Raw genomic sequence first — 6,123 nt, forward strand, 5'->3', positions numbered from 1 at the left:
CGCAGACAATCGCTATTTGATGGACTGATAGTGTTGTTCAAATGATAATGAGACATTTCAATCTGTACATGATGTCATCTCCCTGTACACAAAAATGTGGTACTAATCCTCAAGTTCAGAAAAGTGCAGAAAATGTCTCATGCACTGCCCTCTACAGGTTGAACATGTCCACTAGGTTGTGCTGTTGGCAACAGTTCCAATCATAATGGGAAGGTCTCTCTGTTTTGTTTTCGATTTTATTGTGTAAAATTTAGCATGAAAGTGGACAGATTAATGAATGCATGTACAGTAAAGAGATAATTAGTGTCTTCAGACTTCAACAATGTTGTATTCACTCATTAATGAATACAAGTGAATATGAAATAAGCAAGCAGTGTCATTAACAATGACCATATGATATGACTATATCTATCAACAATAAATGTATTAATTAAGGCTATCAACTGTGTTTTAAGATTGGGCGTGCAAGTTAAGTAACATACAACATATATTAATCAGTTTGGAACTTTAATGATGAATTTACTTGATCAGAGCATTGAATGTTGTATCCCAAACGTGAAGCATCTAGGAAGGTACTGTGGCTTAGCTGGTGAAAGCGCCTGTCTTGTAAACAGGAGACCCTGGGTTCAAATCCCAGCAGTACCTCTAAAATCTAGTACTAAATCACATTGTTCTTGTTTATTTCTTTCATAAACCTCTTGAAATGATTCTGGTGAAAGAATGAGGCTGTGTAAAAGCTAAAGTAGGCCTGGTTAGCTCAGTCGGTAGAGCATGAGACTCTTAATCTCAGGGTCGTGGGTTCGAGCCCCACATCGGGCTCAGACAATGGCTATTTCATTGACTGGGAGTGTTGGTTAAACAATGAGACACTTATAATTTCAATCTGTATATGAGGTCCTCTCCCTCTACACACAAATCTGGTACTAATTCTCCAGTTTAAAAAGTGCAGCAAATGTGTCATGCACTGCCCTCTACAGGTTGAACATGTCTACTAGTTTATGCTCTTGGCAACAGTTCCAATCATACTGGAATGATGTCTCTGTTTTGTTTTTATTGTGTAAAATATAGCATGAAAGTGGACAGATTCATTAGTTTGGAACTTTAATGTTGAATTTACTTGATCAGAGCATTGCATCTTGTATCTCAAACATCAGTAAGGTACTGTGGCTTAGCTGGTGAAAGCGCCTGTTTCGTAAACAGGAGATCCTGGGTTCAAATCCCAGCAGTACCTCTAAAATCAATCACAAAATCACATTGTTCTTGTTTAACCTCTTGAAATGATTCTGGTGAAAGAATGAAGCTGTGTAAAAGCTAAAGTAGGCCTGGTTAGCTCAGTCGGTAGAGCATGAGACTCTTAATCTCAGGGTCGTGGGTTCGAGCCCCACATCGGGCGCAGACAATGGCTATTTGATTGACTGGGAGTGTTAGTTAAACAATGAGACACGTATCATTTCAATACTGCGGCTTAGCTGGTGAAAGTGCCTGTCTTGTAAACAGGAGATTCTGGGTTCAAATCCCAGCAGTACCTCTAAAATCAAGTACTAAATCACATTGTTCTTGTTTATTTCTTTCATAAACCTCTTGAAATGATTCTGGTGAAAGAAGGAAGCTGTGTACAAGCTAAAGTAGGCCTGGTTAGCTCAGTCGGTAGAGCATGAGACTCTTAACCTCAGGGTCGTGGGTTCGAGCCCCACATCGGGCGCAGACAATCGCTATTTGATGGACTGATAGTGTTGTTCAAATGATAATGAGACATTTCAATCTGTACATGATGTCATCTCCCTGTACACAAAAATGTGGTACTAATCCTCAAGTGCAGAAAATGTGTCATGCACTGCCCTCTACAGGTTGAACATGTCAACTAGGTTGTGCTGTTGGCAACAGTTCCAATCATAAAGGGAAGGTGTCTCTGTTTTTTTTTCGTTTTTATTGTGTAAAATATAGCATGAAAGTGGACAGATTAATGAATGCATGTACAGTAAAGAGATAATTAGTGTCTTCAGACTTCAACAATGTTGTATTCACTCATTAATGAATACAAGTGAATATGAAATAAGCAAGCAGTGTCATTAACAATGACCATATGATATGACTATATCTATCAACAATAAATGTATTAATTAAGGCTATCAACTGTGTTTTAAGACTGGGCGTGCAAGTTAAGTAACATACAACATATATTAATCAGTTTGGAACTTTAATGATGAATTTACTTGATCAGAGCATTGAATGTTGTATCCCAAACGTGAAGCATCTAGGAAGGTACTGTGGCTTAGCTGGTGAAAGCGCCTGTCTTGTAAACAGGAGACCCTGGGTTCAAATCCCAGCAGTACCTCTAAAATCTAGTACTAAATCACATTGTTCTTGTTTATTTCTTTCATAAACCTCTTGAAATGATTCTGGTGAAAGAATGAGGCTGTGTAAAAGCTAAAGTAGGCCTGGTTAGCTCAGTCGGTAGAGCATGAGACTCTTAATCTCAGGGTCGTGGGTTCGAGCCCCACATCGGGCTCAGACAATGGCTATTTCATTGACTGGGAGTGTTGGTTAAACAATGAGACACTTATAATTTCAATCTGTATATGAGGTCCTCTCCCTCTACACACAAATCTGGTACTAATTCTCCAGTTTAAAAAGTGCAGCAAATGTGTCATGCACTGCCCTCTACAGGTTGAACATGTCTACTACTTTATGCTCTTGGCAACAGTTCCAATCATAATGGAATGATGTCTCTATTTTGTTTTTATTGTGTACAATATAGCATGAAAGTGGACAGATTCATTAGTTTGGAACTTTAATGTTGAATTTACTTGATCAGAGCATTGCATCTTGTATCTCAAACATCAGTAAGGTACTGTGGCTTAGCTGGTGAAAGCGCCTGTTTCGTAAACAGGAGATCCTGGGTTCAAATCCCAGCAGTACCTCAAAAATCAAGCACTAAATCACATTGTTCTTGTTTAACCTCTTGAAATGATTCTGGTGAAAATATGAAGCTGTGTAAAAGCTAAAGTAGGCCTGGTTAGCTCAGTCGGTAGAGCATGAGACTCTTAATCTCAGGGTCGTGGGTTCGAGCCCCACATCGGGCGCAGACAATGGCTATTTGATTGACTGGGAGTGTTAGTTAAACAATGAGACACGGATCATTTCAATACTGCGGCTTAGCTGGTGAAAGTGCCTGTCTTGTAAACAGGAGATTCTGGGTTCAAATCCCAGCAGTACCTCTAAAATCAAGTACTAAATCACATTGTTCTTGTTTATTTCTTTCATAAACCTCTTGAAATGATTCTGGTGAAAGAAGGAAGCTGTGTACAAGCTAAAGTAGGCCTGGTTAGCTCAGTCGGTAGAGCATGAGACTCTTAATCTCAGGGTCGTGGGTTCGAGCCCCACATCGGGCGCAGACAATCGCTATTTGATGGACTGATAGTGTTGTTCAAATGATAATGAGACATTTCAATCTGTACATGATGTCATCTCCCTGTACACAAAAATGTGGTACTAATCCTCAAGTTCAGAAAAGTGCAGAAAATGTCTCATGCACTGCCCTCTACAGGTTGAACATGTCCACTAGGTTGTGCTGTTGGCAACAGTTCCAATCATAATGGGAAGGTCTCTCTGTTTTGTTTTCGATTTTATTGTGTAAAATTTAGCATGAAAGTGGACAGATTAATGAATGCATGTACAGTAAAGAGATAATTAGTGTCTTCAGACTTCAACAATGTTGTATTCACTCATTAATGAATACAAGTGAATATGAAATAAGCAAGCAGTGTCATTAACAATGACCATATGATATGACTATATCTATCAACAATAAATGTATTAATTAAGGCTATCAACTGTGTTTTAAGATTGGGCGTGCAAGTTAAGTAACATACAACATATATTAATCAGTTTGGAACTTTAATGATGAATTTACTTGATCAGAGCATTGAATGTTGTATCCCAAACGTGAAGCATCTAGGAAGGTACTGTGGCTTAGCTGGTGAAAGCGCCTGTCTTGTAAACAGGAGACCCTGGGTTCAAATCCCAGCAGTACCTCTAAAATCTAGTACTAAATCACATTGTTCTTGTTTATTTCTTTCATAAACCTCTTGAAATGATTCTGGTGAAAGAATGAGGCTGTGTAAAAGCTAAAGTAGGCCTGGTTAGCTCAGTCGGTAGAGCATGAGACTCTTAATCTCAGGGTCGTGGGTTCGAGCCCCACATCGGGCTCAGACAATGGCTATTTCATTGACTGGGAGTGTTGGTTAAACAATGAGACACTTATAATTTCAATCTGTATATGAGGTCCTCTCCCTCTACACACAAATCTGGTACTAATTCTCCAGTTTAAAAAGTGCAGCAAATGTGTCATGCACTGCCCTCTACAGGTTGAACATGTCTACTAGTTTATGCTCTTGGCAACAGTTCCAATCATAATGGAATGATGTCTCTATTTTGTTTTTATTGTGTACAATATAGCATGAAAGTGGACAGATTCATTAGTTTGGAACTTTAATGTTGAATTTACTTGATCAGAGCATTGCATCTTGTATCTCAAACATCAGTAAGGTACTGTGGCTTAGCTGGTGAAAGCGCCTGTTTCGTAAACAGGAGATCCTGGGTTCAAATCCCAGCAGTACCTCAAAAATCAAGCACTAAATCACATTGTTCTTGTTTAACCTCTTGAAATGATTCTGGTGAAAATATGAAGCTGTGTAAAAGCTAAAGTAGGCCTGGTTAGCTCAGTCGGTAGAGCATGAGACTCTTAATCTCAGGGTCGTGGGTTCGAGCCCCACATCGGGCGCAGACAATGGCTATTTGATTGACTGGGAGTGTTAGTTAAACAATGAGACACGGATCATTTCAATACTGCAGCTTAGCTGGTGAAAGTGCCTGTCTTGTAAACAGGAGATTCTGGGTTCAAATCCCAGCAGTACCTCTAAAATCAAGTACTAAATCACATTGTTCTTGTTTATTTCTTTCATAAACCTCTTGAAATGATTCTGGTGAAAGAAGGAAGCTGTGTACAAGCTAAAGTAGGCCTGGTTAGCTCAGTCGGTAGAGCATGAGACTCTTAATCTCAGGGTCGTGGGTTCGAGCCCCACATCGGGCGCAGACAATCGCTATTTGATGGACTGATAGTGTTGTTCAAATGATAATGAGACATTTCAATCTGTACATGATGTCATCTCCCTGTACACAAAAATGTGGTACTAATCCTCAAGTTCAGAAAAGTGCAGAAAATGTCTCATGCACTGCCCTCTACAGGTTGAACATGTCCACTAGGTTGTGCTGTTGGCAACAGTTCCAATCATAATGGGAAGGTCTCTCTGTTTTGTTTTCGATTTTATTGTGTAAAATTTAGCATGAAAGTGGACAGATTAATGAATTTATGTACAGTAAAGAGATAATTAGTGTCTTCAGACTTCAACAATGTTGTATTCACTCATTAATGAATACAAGTGAATATGAAATAAGCAAGCAGTGTCATTAACAATGACCATATGATATGACTATATCTATCAACAATAAATGTATTAATTAAGGCTATCAACTGTGTTTTAAGATTGGGCGTGCAAGTTAAGTAACATACAACATATATTAATCAGTTTGGAACTTTAATGATGAATTTACTTGATCAGAGCATTGAATGTTGTATCCCAAACGTGAAGCATCTAGGAAGGTACTGTGGCTTAGCTGGTGAAAGCGCCTGTCTTGTAAACAGGAGACCCTGGGTTCAAATCCCAGCAGTACCTCTAAAATCAAGTACTAAATCACATTGTTCTTGTTTATTTCTTTCATAAACCTCTTGAAATGATTCTGATGAAAGAATGAGGCTGTGTAAAGGCTAAAGTAGGCCTGGTTAGCTCAGTCGGTAGAGCATGAGACTCTTAATCTCAGGGTCGTGGGTTCGAGCCCCACATCGGGCTCAGACAATGGCTATTTCATTGACTGGGAGTGTTGGTTAAACAATGAGACACTTATAATTTCAATCTGTATATGAGCTCCTCTCCCTCTACACACAAATCTGGTACTAATTCTCCAGTTTAAAAAGTGCAGCAAATGTGTCATGCACTGCCCTCTACAGGTTGAACATGTCTACTAGTTTGTGCTCTTGGCAACAGTTCCAATCATAATGGAATG

Source organism: Gymnoscopelus braueri (genome assembly GCF_963280865.1).
Source record: "Gymnoscopelus braueri genome assembly, chromosome: 5".
NCBI classification, from domain to species: Eukaryota; Metazoa; Chordata; class Actinopteri; order Myctophiformes; family Myctophidae; genus Gymnoscopelus; species Gymnoscopelus braueri.